Raw genomic sequence first — 16,065 nt, forward strand, 5'->3', positions numbered from 1 at the left:
ACCAATCCTTCATTCAAGACTTAAAAGATACCTTTCCTTCAATTTTCTCAAGTAATTACATAACTATATTTAATATAAGTGAGGACCTTGGGGCGTTTGGTCATCCTCATAGGCCCAATAATTGTCAATCATATACTTTTAAAATATAATCATTGAGATAAATACACAAACTCCTATTAAATAATTTTTTAATGAGAGTGTCAAATCAACAAATGTAAGGCAAAATGAAATGGATAGACTACATTATTTATTTATTTTTATATTTTAGAAAAATTTGTGCAATTTTGAAGTCATAATTTTTTTTAATCCTTTATAACTTTGTAACAATATGATTCATCATAATTTTCATCAAGTAGGTCGTTATTTTCACTTGTTAAACACTTGTAAAATACATTTAAGTATATTCAAGATGAATTTTTTAATGTATTAGTATCATTTATTACTTTGTATAATTCTATAAAAATTATTAATATATTGATACTTATAATTTTAAATTATTCTCTTGTACAATTTTCAAATAAAGTCATAAAAAATAAAAAAATATTAAAAATTTATTGTTTAATTCAACAGAATCTGTTTCACCTACTGTTAAAATATGCATTGAACATGTGATATTATTATGATATTTTAATGTTACTTAGGACAATTTAAATAAATAATAAATTATTATTTTATTTTATAAAAATGATAAATATGTTGTATTATAAAATTTGATCTCTACTATCATTTCAATCGTGTTTATTTAAAAATACTAAAAAATTTTATTTAAAAAAACTTATTAAATTACTACTATATAGAAAGGTGAAGAAGTGAACGACCAAGGGTATAAATGTAATTTTACACTCCATGATATTTTCAAGGGCATAAATGTAATTTTATACTCCATGATATTTTAGCTAGTTGTAATAGAACTCTAGAGAAGTATCCAGATTCATTTAGTTAGTTGTAATAGAACTCTAGAGAAGTATCCAGATTCATTCTCTCTTAATTGATGAATAGAGTAATTGATAGAAATGTGAACTATCCTCTCTTTCAATGGCTTTTGCAAATCTTTCCTCTCTTTGTATGTCCAGAATTCATTGATGATCTATCTTTCTAACCTTCTAGCCTTTTCTTAGATTGATTCATCTTTTTATTTCCTTGAAACCTGTTGCATATCAAATCGCTCTTTCAATTTTCAATTTCTGGTAAGCTCTTCATCTATTTTTTCTCTCTCTCAATTTTTATTAAATTTTGTTCAAGTTCAATAAGCTATGTGAACTCTTTCCCATAAAAAGAGTATATCTAGAACTCCCTAGAAGAATCAGTTCATTAATCTCATTCCTAAATCTCTTCGCTTGTGTCCACTTAGCCTCTTCTGAGAAAAAAATCTTAATGAAAAAAGGAAACCCATTATTTAATCACCATGGTTCATGATTTAGAACTTCTTTGAAGCTTTTCATTTTTTTTTCGATTTCAAAGAAATTTTACGGCATCTTAACCCATTCTGTTTTCAAAACAAAGATTATTTTTACTTTAGTTTTCAACTTTCTGATTTTCTATTTCTTATGAGATGTATCTATGATTATATTTACTTCAGTAATATTAACATTATTGGTACAATATCAACATGTGTTTAGAAAGATTAAAAAAAATATAGCTTTGTAATCCCCTGCACAACCAAATATAAGCAAGAAATAACTACGTCTATTAATTTCTCAGTTGCAAGTTCAAGTTTATTCTGATTTATTTGTGATTATCTTATATCACCAATAATGAATAAGTTCGTGATATCTTAGCTGGATTTCCTTCGTGCTTTTGAATTTGATGATTTTTATGTTCTTCTCGTGAACCTCTGCCTTTTATTTTATAAAAATTGCTATGCTATTATATATGTTAATTACTAATTTTTATCAATTTTTAAATTTTAACAATATGCAGGTTCTGCTTTACTCCATTCTTCTATTTTAATTGGAAGGTCTGGTGTCACAAGCTAAACAAGAATCTCTAACAGAGTAAATGCGGGCGAAGAGAAACAGGAAGATGAAATATCATGAATTCTCATGTATACTCCATATGAGCAGTCTAGCAAGATGTATGGTTCGAGGTATTTTTCTAAGTTCAAGACTATTAGGTTTATAATTTGAAATTTTCTGTTGTATGATCAAATCGATAAAATAATTGCTCTCTTTTATAGTGTATGTATGTACATTTACATGTCGATTCATGCTCTCCATTGAACACTTGCCAGAAAAATTAAATTTGTTAGGATATTTCACATGTTTTGTTAAGTATAAATTTGTTGTTTTCTTTTTTTTTTTTGTCCTTGATTTAAAAATTGTTCAATATTTGCCTTCGTTTGGATGTAAATGCTAACTTAAACAGAATTAGTTATTTCTGCTAATTATAAAGGAGTTTGGCTACCCTTTTGCAATAACAGTATCCGAATATATAGAGGTCTGAATACCATAGCAAATTAATTTGACTGCTTCTTAAATTTTAATGTTTTTAGTTGAAGAACTTGAATATAAGTTGATTTTCTTTCATCCAACAGAGATGACTAACTATATAATCGATTATGTTTTTTTTCTAAAAAAATCACGTGAACTGTTGATGTGGAATTCTTCTACTAAAGAGAGAAACCTCCATTTATTGATTCTATTACTTTAGCACCTAAATTTAATATGGCATTATTTCTTTACCTTCATGTAGACACTTAATCTACTTTATGTGAGGAAAAGTTTGACATGGTGAATTCTTGTATATGTGAATTTTTGTTACAATTACAAATTCGAGTTTGTGGTGTTAGATGAGTCATGTGATAGACCAGATACAAAATTCTCTATTTTTTTCTTCTTATATTTTCATGTGTTAAAGAAACTATAGATTTTCTAAGTACTATACGTAAGTTCTATAATTGTTTACATATGCATATATTGCTCTTGAAAAAATGTAAGGTAAGATTGCGTACAATAAATCTTTGTGGTTCAGTCCTTTTTCAGACTCTGTGTATATCGGATGTTTTAGTGCACCACATGGCCCTTTTATGCTTACATTACATATGCATATATCCCAAAGTGATGATAATGAAACATGCTATTTTATCTCCCTATTAGGCTACAAAAATAATAATTATCTAAATATGCATTAATTCAATGTGAGATTTATATAAACTAGTAGCATTTATCAGGTCAAATGTTGAGCTCATTACTTCTCTTCCTATACAACCTCCATAAATTTTCTTTAAGCAATACTTTGGTTATATTGTTATTACAACTTACAGCTACTCAAAAGGGTAGAGCTCTATTTGTTATCGATCTTTTTGAACTATCAGAAAACAAACTAGCTTATTATTTTTAGAATGAATGACTATAGGAAAGGTTTAAGCCATTAAAATGGCTGAGAGTAAAATGTGAATGGTCATGGAGGGAGTATATTACAAATTAAAAGAAAAAAAGGCACAAGAGAATCTATCTTTGGATTCTAAGACTGCTTTTAATATGAGAATCTGAATATGTGTTAAATTTGAAAATATGATGGAATTGATTGCCAAATTTGATTCATAAGATGGCCTAGAAATCTGATAGAAATAGTAGAAGCAAGAGATGAGAATTAAACATCACCTTACCAAAGCATAGGCTTTTTGTTTTGATGTTTTAAGATTTATTTTAATTTTGAAGTCTAAATATCATATTTTTTTCTCTTTATTTTCTTGGATACACATGCTGAGTATATATTTAACAAGTGGAAGCTTTCCATTCCTTTCATGTGAGTATTAGACTATAATTGAACACTAACTCAAAATGCGATGCCTTTAAATATTATAAAACCCATTAAATTTTATTTTCTGTCAATGCATTAACTTATAAGGAATTTGTCTGTATCTTAAATGAATGTCCATTTAAGATCAAAAATTGATGTCTCAAGTTATTCTAAGAAAGAGATACAAAGTGGCTCGACTGTTATTTAATAAGTGGATATTGATTGGCATCTCGACCTATCATGCAGGTAAGATGAACGAAGGAAAGTTAATGAATTCTATGAAGAAAGCTTATACTGTCATTTTTTGATATAACATATAAGTTCTTTAAATCATCTTTTACCATCGGCGGCTATACAGAGAAACTTTTTAGTGTGTCCGTAAACTGATAGATCAACCAAGGATTATCAAGTATGGTATTCTCTTCTAATGTTCGTTTGATATTTGATGATGTTGGAACTTTCAGATGAGGTACTAAAATTTCCATTGTTAGATATGAAACTAATAGAGACAAGGTCAATGTCTTTAATCAAATATATCATTGATGAGACTGACTTGCTGAGAAACACGAGACTTTTTGACAGGGATATTAACCAAGTCAAATGTCCAATTCCTTTTGAGCATAATAATTTGTCAAACACTATTGAAGTGGTGTGTTTTCTATTGTATGTTGTCATTCCTTTTTGTCTAAGCTTAGGAGTCTAATTAGATGTCTGATTTTAATGTCTTGAACTTGACATTTTACTGATATGTGATTTGGTTAAATTCTTGATTTGAATCATTGCCAAGTAAAATATTTTATTTTTTCGTTCTCTACATATCAGACTTCTTTAATTTTTTTCTATAGTTATGCAGCTGGAGCAGAATAGTAATAAATGTAAAAAGTTCAAGTTTGGATGACCAAGGGTATAACAGACATTTAAATCAATTATATAGGCAAAAGGATAATTTCGTATGCTAAATATATTTTTCCCTGCTGCTTTACTTGTAGGAACTGAAGAGCTATGCTCTTTAGGTCGTCGTTGGAACTCGCTCGACTGCTCTAATGTTCTTTATAGTATGGTCTGCTATTGCTTTGAAGTGTAGAGGTTTACTTTCTTTCATAGAACATGTCTGATAAAACTTCTATTCAAGCTTTTAAGGAAATGGTCCTATTCAAGCTAATCGATAAAGTTCCTTTGGTTCTCTTTATATTTTCTTTTTTTTTTTTGTTTAATTTTGAATTTTCTTTGTTTGTATTAATATTTTAGTATTAAACAAGTGGATTGTAATTGCATTGTTCATGGACTATAGTAACAGTCACATTATTTATGTAGATGTCATTGTCTTTGTAAGTGAAAAGTTCTCCACATTACTAATAATGTTATATTTTTTCTAAAAGACTTGACTATTTCAATGGACAAAAATAAGAAGTGGCTTATGTTGGTACACTAAGGAAAATGATGAAATCATCCTTTACAAATTTTTGTGATGCAATGATCATTCGATTCTAATAAGTAAATTTTTTGAATAATTAATCTTCACATGTAATTTGAAGTCCATGAGTGTTGATTATGTAGAAGTTGAACTTTCAAATCATACTTTTCTGTGTATCCTTGGATGGAGCATGTTTATTAGATCTTTATTTTCTATATGATGTCTCAACTCTATTTTGGAGGTAGGAGATCGGTGATAATTGATATGCACTTTAATTTGGTGTATACTTAGGTTATAATTTTCGGTACTTCATTTAGGCATACAAATGAACATCATAATCGCATTAAAATTCTTATTATATTCATAATTTATTGTAGTTACCTCTTTTAGAATGTCGTTCTGTCCACTTACTTTGAGATTTGTCATAAGCATTATATTTCACAGTAAATTACTTTTACTAACTAACGTTGTTCTTAATATACTACACCATACATGTTACACCCACTGATTTGATTAAGATAACAAGTAGCTTTGTTGCATATATAAAAGAACGCGATCTCTGTGTGCAAGAGCACTAAACAAAATCAACCGAGGACCAAATGATACATAGTGTAATGTTTTTGCCTGCTTCGGTGATATTGCTTATATAGTTCGCTCCTATAGTGGATGTAAAGATGCTAAGATTTTTCCCCTGCTTATAGGTAAAAACTGATAACTTGTTAGCTTTTGAAGATTTGCAGCGTGCATACAGTAGATTCTTATGCATAACAAATTTGATTCTTTATGTAAATATTGTTAACGGTCATATTTGAATATGCTACACTTCTTAGGTTCTTATCCACTAACAGTGGATAATGAAAAAATCCCTTTGCTTATCTATGTGCAAAATGATTTACTCGCAAGTATATATGCTACTGTATTCAAATTTGTTATGCATTATTTAAAACAAAACTTTGCCTTTATAGTACTTATTTTAGTATTATTTTGGATTGCTTCCAGTGGACTTAATATATATATATATATATATATATATATATATATATTAATTTCATGGATAAAATTCATTTAATCTGTGTTTCTCTTTCCTTCATATAAAATTTGTTTAGTCATTGCTTAGCTTTCCTTTGCAACTTTATGCCTCCATATGTTGGGCCTGTGCTAAGCACGGGCATAAATTATCTAGTACATATATAAATATTTAAAATTATAATATTGGGCCCGTAAACAGACCCTTCATTATCTAGTATCCATTAATTGATTGATTGGATACAATGGTCGTCATTGTAGTCTTGATATTCCTTTAACTACCATTTTGTAATCTAAAGTGAATACGGGTCATTGGCCATGAACTCGGAGAAGGATAATTGTCATTTTTTAGACGACGAGGAGGTTGTCGCGAACACAAAAGTCTGAATCATCGGTCTTCGCAAATGCAAAGCCTAGACCGCGAATGTGAAGGCCAATAAGTTGGTCTGGTCAAAGTTTACCCTCACACGAACACGAAGGGCTAACCGTGTTTGCGAGACACTCTCCACTTAATAGTATAAAAGCCTCAATTTTGTGAATTTCACCATTTTTTGCCATCAAGCTTCGAATTTTGGGTGATTTCTTAGGGTTTCATCACCATTCTTGCTTGGATAAACTCCTAAATCATATTCTCATTTTTTTTATTAAATGCACCTTCGGAAATGCTTTTTAATCATGATTTCAAAATAGAATTTTGGGCTTTTACCGGTAATGGATTTATTTGATTAATTTATTAATTATGACTTATTTGATAAAACTAGATTTAGATATTCCCCAAAATATTATTTAGATGAATAACGTACAAAAATTATCAAAATATAAAGAATTAAAGCAAATAATATCTAAAAAACATAAAGAATTAAAAATAAGGATAGAAAGACTATAATATAACATAATTGCTGGAGTTAGTAAAAACTCAATAAATGTACAAAAAGAAAAAATATCAAATTTAGAATTAACAATAGATAGTCTAGAATATAGATACCAACATGATCTATTAACAATTAAATAAAAAATGAACAAAGAAGAATTTATAATAGATGAAAAAATATATGAAAACCATGAAGGATTAAAATAAAAATAGTATTTTCTAATCTAGGAAGAAGGTATAAAAAAAATAGGTGAACATTTATATTTAATGATAGAAAAGGAAGAATTAAAATTAGAAGATAAATTGACAGTTATGGTAAGAATTGAAAAAGAAAATGAAGAAATAGATAGAAAAAAGGAAATAGAAAAAATAAAACAATAAACTACAGAAGAAATATGAAAAATAGAAACTAGGGAACTAGAAATAAACACAATAGATGTTGAAGAAACAGATAATTATGATTCAGAAGATAGTGAAACATATACAGAAATCTTAACAAATACTAAAAATTTAGAAATCAATGAAAAACAAGAAGTAATTAATGAAGAAAACTTAGAAAATAGAAACACAGAAATAAATACTCTTGATAAAAAAAAAGATGAAAATATAATACCTAGAACATCAGAAATAAGAAAACCTACATGTTATAAGAATAAGTTTAAAAGATATAATCTAAAGGATGAATATGACAAATGGACACCAAAACAAATAGTTAATAAAAATTATAACTTTTTAGACTTAGATTGTGTAATAAATACAGAAAAAATAATACAATTATGGATAGGATATATGACAAAACAATTATTAGATGATAATATAAATGTAACAGATGCACCAGAATATATAGAAAGAACACTAATAGGAACAGTGAAATTATGGTTTTCAAATCCAACTGAAAATAGTAAAAGGGTATTAAGAACTAACAAACCTACAGAAGAAACATCATCAACAACTACAACTAAATTAACACCTATAGAATTATTTAAAAAATATGAAATAGCTATAAAAGACGAATTTAGCAGCATGACAATAACAAAAGAAGAACAAAATGAAGAGAAAGATACAAATAGAAATTTAATGTTAAAATTAGCAATATGTAATATGTGTTACATAGATGAATATATTTGCGCATTTAAAAAATATTATTATAAAGGAACATATAATACAGAAGAAAGTAAAGAAATAAGAAAATTATATTTTAGTAAATTACCTGAACCATTTAGTTCAAAAATAATAAAAAGTTGGGATGAAGCTAAAATAGTAGATACTCTAGGAGCAAGAATAACATTTTTACAACAATGGTATAGAAACCTATGTGAAAAATATAGAGAAGAAATTAAAATGGAAAAAGCATTAATAAGAAATTTAGCATGTTGCAAAGATAAATTAGCACCTCAATGGATGCGAAGAAAGATATTATAAGAAAAGAAAAAGAGATAAGAAATATAAAAAATATAAAAAATCAAAATATAAATATAAGAAACCAAGAAAAAGATATTATGTAAAAAATTATAAACCTAAAAGACCATATCGGAAAAAAAAATCTATAAAAGAATGTACTTGTTGTAATTTCGGAAAATTAAGACATTTGGCTAGAGATTGTAAATTACCTAAAAATCCAAAAAATAAACAAATATCAAAAATAAAAATGGAAAATACAGAATATATGCAGATAGATTATATAGATTACAAATTAGAAAGTGAAGATAGTATATATGAAATTTCAGAGAATGGAACAGATAATGAAATAGATAGTGAATTAGATGAATTAAATAACTGAAGAAGATATAAGAATAAAACAAATAACTAAAGAAGATATAAAAATAATAACAAAGAAAGAATATTTAAATGAAGAAGGAACAAATCAAAAAATAATATTTGATAGACATATATTTGATGAAATAAAAGGAAAAAAATTAGATTTAAGTGTAGAAAAAATATTTAAAATACCAACAATAAAAAACATATTTAGTAGAAGAAAAGAAGAATACTATGTAGTAAGTCAGAAAGAACATGTAATAGATTGTAGATATATAAAAGGAAGAGCTAGTATACCACTAGTAACAAAAAGAATAATTAATAAAGAAATAAACGATATAAAAAGTAAAGACCCAATAAAATATGTATACATTGGAGGAACATAGATATTAATAAAAGCATGTTTTAGCGAAGGAATAGATACATCAGTAAAATTATACCTAGCAGATGATAAAACTATAAAACCTATAGAAAAGTTAATATAGGTTGATATACCAAAAATTTAAATTTATAATAAGTGCGAATTATTCAGTAGCAATAGCAGATAAAAATATAGATAAATCATTAGTATTATATTGAAAAATATCAGGAATAGAACTAACCCCAGGAAGTAAAATATTTACAGCAAGATGTAAAAATCTATATGTATTAACAACAAAATATAAAATAACGAGAAAAAATAAAATTAACAAAATACAAATAGAAAGTCCTTTCGAACAATTTGTAAAAACAATTGATAATAATGAGTATAGTTATAGAGACATAAATATAGAAGAAAATTTAGAAATAATAAATGATAGAATAATTAAAACAAAAGGAATAGCTTATGAAAACTAGAATCATCAAGTTCATCAATAAGAACAAGTTATGAAACAAGTTCAACAACTAATTTAAACCAATATTACATAACAGGAACAATAAATGAAAAAGAATATTTAATACTCTTAAATACAGGACAAGAGGAAAATTATATAGCAAGATATCTAGTAAAAAATAAGAAAATAAAATCTGACAATAATATATACCCAGATCTACCAAGAAGCTTAATAAACACTAAAAATATAGCAGAAAAAAAATAACAATAAGAGTTAGAAAAATAAAAATAGAATTTGAAATAAAGGAAGAAATGCAAAAAAATAGACATAATATTAGGAATAAAATGGCTAGAACAAGTAAAACCATATAATATAGAGCATACACAATTTTCTATAACATATAACAGAGAGAAATGATTCTTAAGAAGAGCTTTAACATGATATGAAAATATATGTATTAATGAAGATAATAGTAGAAAGGTATTACAGTAGATATTATACGCCTATGATAGATACAGGAGCAGAAGCTAATTTATGTAGATATAATTGTTTACCAGAAAGTAAATGGGATAAATTAAAAATACCAATAATAGTTAAAGGATTTAATAACGAAGGAAGCTTAATTACTTATAAAGCTAAGAATGTAAAAATACAAGTATGGGATAAAATATTAACAATAGAAGAAATCTATAATTATGAGCTAACATCAAAAGATATACTTTTAGAAATGTTATTTTTAGATAAATTATACCCACATATAATAACTAGAACGGATTGGTGGTTTACAACACCATGTAAATAGAAAGTAAGAGAAAAAAGAGTTACTAACAAAATAAGAAAGAAAACTAATTGGATAGAAGGAGGTGAAAAAATTACACAAAAATTAGAAAATATAAGAAATACTGAAGATACAATAGAACTGGTTGTATTTTCAATAAATTAAAAGGAAATAACTATATTTTCAATAAATAAAATAGAAATAATTAAGAAAAAATTAGAACAATTATATAGTGAAGATCCATTAAAAGGATGGGAAAAACATAAAACTACTATAAAAATTGAATTAATAGATAAAAATAGCATAATAACTCAAAAACCATTAACATATAATTTTGATGATTTAAAAGAATTTAAAATGCATATAGATGAATTATTAGAAAAACAATATATACAAAAAAGTAATAGTAAACACAATAGCCCAGCATTTATAGTAAATAAACATAGTGAACAAAAAAAGAGGAAAAAGTAGAATGGTTATTGATTATAGAAATTTAAATGCAAAAACTATGACATATACTTATCCAATACCAAATAAGATATTAAAAATAAGAAAAATACAAGGATATAATTACTTTAGTAAATTTGATTGTAAATCAGGATTTTACCATTTAAAGTTAGAAGAAGAATCTAAGGAATTAACCACATTTACGGTACCACAAGGATTTTATGAATGGAATGTACTACCATTTGGATATAAAAATACACCAGGTAGATATCAACATTTTATGGATAGTTATTTTAAACAATTACCTAATTGTATAGTATATATAGATGATATACTATTATATAAAAAAACTAAAGAAGAACATTTAAAATTATTAGAACAATTTACAGATATAATAGAAAAATTGGGAATAAGTTTAAGGGAAAAGAAAGATGAAATTATGAAAAAACAGATAGAATTTTTAGGAATACAAATAGATAAATGTGGAGTAAAAATGCAACAACATATTGTACAAAAAATAATAAATTCAAAAGAAGAATTAGATACAAAAAGAAATTACAATCATTTTTGTGATTAGTAAACCAAGTAAGGGAATATATACCAAAATTAGCAGAAAATTTAAAGCCTTTATAGAAAAAATTTAAAAAGGATGTAGAATATAATTATAATGAAGAAGATAAAAAGCAAGTCCAAAAAATAAAAACACTTTGTAAAGAATTACCAAAATTACAATTTCCAAACGAAAATAGAAAATTTATATATATAGTAGAAGCAGATGCTAGTGAATGTAGTTATGGAAGAGTATTTAAATATAGGTACGAAAATGAAAAATAGAATATCATTGTAGATATTATTCAGGAACGTTTAATGAAACAGAAATAAAATGGGAAATAAATAGAAAAGAATTATGTTCATTATATAAATGTTTATTAGCATTTGAATCATATATTGTATATAACAAGTTTGTTGTATGAACAGACAATACACAGGTACGTTGGTGGCTAACAAAGAAAATTCAAAATTCCGAAACAACAAAAGAGATTCGGAGACTAGTATTGAATATATTAAATTTTACATTTACAATTAAAGTAATTAGTACTAACAAAAACGTTATTGCAGATTACATATCAAGACAAAGCTACACAGACTGATATAATAGAAGATGATGCTTTAGAAAAGATATTCAAAACCCTAACAACGTTTTCAATGAAAGTGGACAGTATGGGTAATGAAATAGAAAAGCTAAAGTCTAATGAAGTTAAACTGAAGTTTGTAGCTACAAATCAGCTAACTCAGCAGTGTGCAGAGCTATGTCGATCGGAAGACATTAAAATTCCATAGCTAGAAGGAGATGTTGGGATACTTCGTAAAACCCATAACATTTATCAATCTACAATTGCAGGTACAAGCAAATGAGTTATTGGACAAAGAAACCAGAATATGAACTTAAATAAGATATTTGAAAAACCATTTACATCAAATATACAAAAAGACCTCTTGAACATACCCCCACAAATTACCACATATTGAGATAGTCTGAACCAAGATAAAAAAAGTTTATAACTATACAGCCCAAAAATACATAGAAAATATCTACCGAGTACAAACTTTTCTAAACCTTAACCCCAGAGCTACAGATATCAAAGAACCCAACACAAACTATATAACCCAAAGATTACAAAGTCACAACAAGCTAATTGCACTACCCAAAACCAACCCAAGCTTAGTAAACACTTATTTTGATTATGGATTATTAAATACCTTATACACCCAAGATGGAGAAGAACTATCAGCTATGGAAGAATTACAAAAAATATTCAACACCTATAAAAGAGTAACCAAAGAAAATTTATTTTATATAAAGTGTTATACTGCACCAGCAGAGATATTATACGACGAGATAAAACTAGTTATACAAGTTGTAAAAATAGGATTAACCAGAAGTATGATTATACCAGAAGATATTGTGCAGCAGCCAGAGATACCCAGAATCAAGATACCTGATTTTTATGCAAACAAACGACTTATTGGACTAGCTATAATTATTCAAGAACTAGCAAACAATTATACCAATGGAAACCAAATATGGAGCTATTATTCAAGAGACCATCAGATGATTTATTCAAATTCAAAAGAACTACGACAAGCAGATATGGAAGATATTAGACAATGGATAATGACATTACTTAACCCAGAAAAATAATCTACTGCAAGGGCAATTAAGAGAGGATTTATTTCAGATGGATTATTGACAAGATATTGCAAGATAATTGGACACAAATATCCAGATCATCAATGTTTGAGATGTAATGGAGAAGATAATATTATCCCAGAAGTTTGGCTAGAATAAAATAAAAAAATCAAGAAGATAAGCATGCCAGCTGGAAAGAAGATAGAAAAGCAACAGATACGACAAGAAGATATCAATGGAAGCAATAATGGAGATAAAAGACAAGCTATTAAATTGTGAAAGCGACATGTAACAAACTTTCACAATTTTACGTAAAACTTATTGTATAAAGTTTATAAAGTCTTTAGATAGATTAGGCTTTTTGACTTTTTAAGCCAGAAGTATTTATGATTTTTTTCTATAGTTAGGTATTAAAGTCTTTATGTAAAGACTTTTATGTAAATTATGTCAGGGAAATAATTAGGTTAGGAAGACTTTGTAAAAAGATAGGACTAGATTTTTTTTAAAGTTTTAGAAACGTGTAAAACATTAGTATGAAAAACTATGTAAATCATCCATTATAAATGAAGGCATTGAAGGCAGAAAAAAGCAAGCCTTCTTGTGTTGAAGCAAAAAAAAAAACTCTCTCTTGTCTACAACAAATATTTTGATTATTTAAAAAACAGGTATATTTCAATGAAATAATCTATGGAGGAGCAAAGCTTAGAATTATCAAACCTACCAGAATAGGTATATTCATTTACTATTATGAATAGCTAAATTCATAAATTCCTAACAATCATAATATGATAAAATAAGTTCATGTTAGTTGCTTTATAGTAGAATTATTCGAAAAATAGCATGTTAAGAAGTTTATTAGCAAAGTAGAAAAGGATAAAAATCCTTAAGAACTATGCCATCCTAAAGGTGAAACCGGTGAGGCAAGAAAGCCGTAATAGGGGAGTAACCAGAGTAGAGGTGTTGTTTAAGGGAAAAGTATCCAGATTACCATGCTAATAGAGACCGAAGAATATGTTATTTAAGAATAATCTAGTATATAGCAATCTAAGGTGATCATATTTTGTTATGTGCATGATTGAAGGGAATATTTTGAAAAAGCATCATATGAAAAATGAATACTAATTTATCTGACGAAATGGTAGATAAATTTAAAATACTCGTTTTATATGTACTTAAGGATATAGAAATAGTAGATATAAGAAAAATCATATTGGAAAAAATATTTGATAGATATTTTATGACTAGAATTAATTATATACCACACCTACCTAACTACTCTTATAAATACTTACATACCAAACCCACACACTAACTATGATAAATTATGTATATTTAGAATTTTGGAAAATAGATATAAAATATATACAATTTCTTAGTGAAAATATAGAAGAATTAATGAGATTAAAACAAACAACTAAAAAATATTATAATAAAGTATTTAACCAATTTTAAATTACAGATAATCTTAAAATATTAATCTTATATATACTTAACGATATAGAAATTATAGATATTAAGAGAATAATATTAGAAAAAGTATTAGACTATGAAATTGAAATTATAAATTGGATAGAACAGCTATATCTGAATAATTACCCAGATGGACATTATTCAGATTAAGAAATGTTAGAATATATTAAAAAAACTAGAGAAAATCAAGATAATGTAAACGAAGAAATTAATTATAGAAACCGAATTAGAGAAATAATGGAGAACCTAAAAGAAAAATTAATATGGATAGAAGAAACCCTAGAAAATTTAGAAAAAAGTACATGTGATAGTTTATATAATTTAAAAAACTCGCTATGAGAAGAACAACACAAGATAATAAATAGCATTGAAAATCTAAAATTAGATATACATCACAGTACAATTAGGATAAATTATTATACAGAAATTTATAAATCTACAATTACTACAGGATAAAATGATAGAATATGATTATTTAAAATATTAGAGAGAAAATATGGAAGAAATAAGATTAGAAGAAATGCTTATGAAAGAGAATTTAATCGAATATTTTAGAACAAAAGATATAGAATTCTTAGAATACCTTAAAAATAATATAGAAGAATTACAAAGACTAAGAGAAAAAACTAAAGAATACTACAGTAAAATATTTAACCAAATACCAGTTAATCACCCCCCAAGATATGAACAATAAACTAAAAATAAAAATATTTAGAGAAGTTAAGAAATATCCACGCATAACTAAAAATAGATCCATTACAATAGATCTACTCAAGTTATTCGCACCCAACTACAACTATTGATATCAGAGCTACGGAAGTAGTATATATTTAAAGTAAGATCTATGCTGTTTAAAGTTACGGAAGTAGTATGTATTTGAATTTATTTAATTAATTTATTAATTATGACTTATTTGATAAAACTAGATTTAGATATTCCCCAAAATATTATTTAGATGAATAACGTACAAAAATTACCAAAATATAAACAATTAAAGCAAATAATATCTAAAAAACGTAAAGAATTAAAAATAAGAATAGAAAGACTACAATATAACATAATTATCGGAGTTAGTAAAAACTCAATAAATGCACAAAAACAAGAAATATAAAATTTAGAATCAACAATAGATAGTCTAGAATATACATACCAACATGATCTATTAACAATTAAATAAAAAATGAACAAAGAAGAATTTATAATAGATGAAAAATATATGAAAACCATGAAGGATTAAAAATAAAAATAGTATTTTCTAATCTAGGAAGAAGGTATAAAAAATAGGTGAACATTTATATTTAATGTTAGAAAAGGAAGAATTAAAATTAGAAGATAAATGGACAGCTATGGTAAGAATAGAAAAAGAAAATGAAGAAATAGATAGAAAAAAGAAATAGAAAAAATAAAACAACAAACTACAGAAGAAATGTAAAAAATAGAAGAAACTAAAAATAGTAGGATTGCTGAATTAGAAAAAGAACTACAAATGCTAAAAGATCTGTATGAAAAAAAGATAGAAAGAAAAAGAAGAAAAAGATAAAAAAACAAAAATTA

At 26.2% G+C, this 16,065-nt stretch overlaps 1 long non-coding RNA gene across 1 annotated transcript; it reads left to right on the plus strand.

The window, feature by feature from the left end:
* The first annotated feature begins 946 nt into the window (after positions 1-946).
* Positions 947-4,927, plus strand: LOC107866309. Its single transcript, XR_001672867.2, has 3 exons — positions 947-1,187; positions 1,921-2,086; positions 4,731-4,927. It is a non-coding gene; the product is annotated as an uncharacterized LOC107866309 (long non-coding RNA).
* Positions 4,928-16,065: the final 11,138 nt, after the last annotated feature.

Source organism: Capsicum annuum, chromosome 3, assembly GCF_002878395.1.
Source record: "Capsicum annuum cultivar UCD-10X-F1 chromosome 3, UCD10Xv1.1, whole genome shotgun sequence".
NCBI lineage: Eukaryota > Viridiplantae > Streptophyta > Magnoliopsida > Solanales > Solanaceae > Capsicum > Capsicum annuum.